Source organism: Arachis duranensis, chromosome 8 (assembly GCF_000817695.3).
Source record: "Arachis duranensis cultivar V14167 chromosome 8, aradu.V14167.gnm2.J7QH, whole genome shotgun sequence".
Taxonomy (NCBI): Eukaryota; Viridiplantae; Streptophyta; class Magnoliopsida; order Fabales; family Fabaceae; genus Arachis; species Arachis duranensis.
In genome coordinates this window covers 19,134,798-19,136,585 of record NC_029779.3, presented here as the reverse complement: position 1 = coordinate 19,136,585, position 1,788 = coordinate 19,134,798, and the positions used below count along the sequence as shown (strand labels likewise).

Below are 1,788 nucleotides of genomic sequence, written 5' to 3'. Positions count from 1 at the left end.
TTGAGCTAGCAATGCATCCATGTGGTTCAGCTCCATTACTCCTCGAGTGTTACTTCTTTCAAAGGCATAGAAGTAGTCATTCTCAGCTACTGTTTCAATGACTTCTATGGCTTCTTCAATGGTTTTCTTCTTGTTTAGAGAGCCCCCTGATGAATGATCTACAGCCTTCTTTGACTCATAGGAAAGACCTTCATAGAAAATGTGAAGTTGAACCCTTTCATTGAACATACCTGGTGGGCATCTTCTTGTTAAGTCCTTGAACCTCTCTCATGCCTCATAGAGAGTCTCACTATCTTGTTGCCTGAAAGTCTACACCTCAGTTCTCAGCCTGTTAATTCTTTGAGGAGGGTAGAATCTTACCAAAAATTTATTCACCACATCTTCCCAATTTGTCAAGCTCTCCTTTGGAAAGGATTCGAGCCACTTGGATGCCTTATCCCTGAGTGAAAAAGGGAACAATAGTAGCCTATAAACATCTGGGTGGACTCCATTAGACTTCATAGTGTCATAAATTCTCAGGAAGGTGGTTAGATGTTGATTGGGGTCTTCTTGAGCACTTCCTCCAAATGAGCAGTTGTTCTGAACAAGGGTGATGAGCTGGGGTTTTAGTTCAAAGTTGTTGGCATGTATGGTGGGCTTCTGGATGTTACTTCCACAGTTTTCTGGATTTGGATTGATGTAGGAGCCTAGAACTCTCCTTTCTTTCCCAGCATGATTTGCAGGGCCTTCTCTAGCATGGTTGTGAACTTCTTCTTCATGATTGTTTTCCAAGTTCTCTTCCATATTGGGTTCAAAGTACTCTTCCTCTTCCTCGGCACCAATAACTCCTTTCCCTCTTGCTTCCCTCCTTAATCTCCAGAGGGTTCTTTCAGGTTCTGAATCGAAGGAAGTTGAGGTCCCCCTCCTCTTCTCCCTATCATACAACTAACAAAACACGCAGCAAGAGATAAAATGAAGAGGTTATTCTTGTTAGAGTGATTGTTAGTGTGAGTGATGTAAATTATCAAACAGTTAGTGAGTTAATGAGCAGAATTGTAGATAATAACAAAGAAAGAAAGAAAAACAGAGAGGGTATAGAGGATGAGGAAGAAGTTAAACAAAGTGAAAATAAATGACTGAATAAAGTAAACAAACAAGGGAAAAATTCCCAATCTAGTGAGCTTCCAACTTAATCATTATTGATACAAAATCAATCCCCGACAACGGCGCCATAAACTTGATGCGTAAAAACTTGTCTCTCAATAAATTTCCTTTCGGCAAGTATACCGAATTTGTCGTCAAGTAAAAACTCACAACAAAGTGAGATCGAATCCCATAGGGATTGATTAGTCAAGCAACTTTAGTTGGAAGAGTATGCTAGTTGAGCTAAACAGGGTGTAGTTTGAGAATTGCAGAAAATTAAATGGCGGAAAAGTAAATAGCAGAAAATAAAGTGCAAAATCTTAAATGGGGATTTGGGGTAATGAGCATGAAAATAAATGACAGAAAATAAAAAGAATGGGTAAGATCAGAAATGGGGAATTCATTGGGCTCAGGAGATGTTGTATTCTCTGGATCAAGTTCATTTTCATCTCTTCCTCAATCAATGCATCTATTGATCTCCTTGGCAATCTTAGGTGATTAGATTCCAATTCCTTGGTAATCCAATCTCTCTAAGCTTGAACAATTGCTCAATTCCTTGATTTAATTGCTCATGGGAAGAGATGAAGTATGGTCACTGATTATATCACATGTATTTCCAAATCAAAGTCTTGGGAGGATTACATGTCACTATATCCGCCCAAATCA

General features: G+C 39.1%; 1 non-coding gene across 1 annotated transcript; it reads left to right on the top strand.

The window, feature by feature from the left end:
• Nucleotides 1-226: 226 nt before the first annotated feature.
• LOC127741355 (small nucleolar RNA R71) lies at nucleotides 227-330 on the top strand. The gene has a single exon (XR_008002307.1). It is a non-coding gene; the product is annotated as a small nucleolar RNA R71 (small nucleolar RNA).
• Nucleotides 331-1,788: the final 1,458 nt, after the last annotated feature.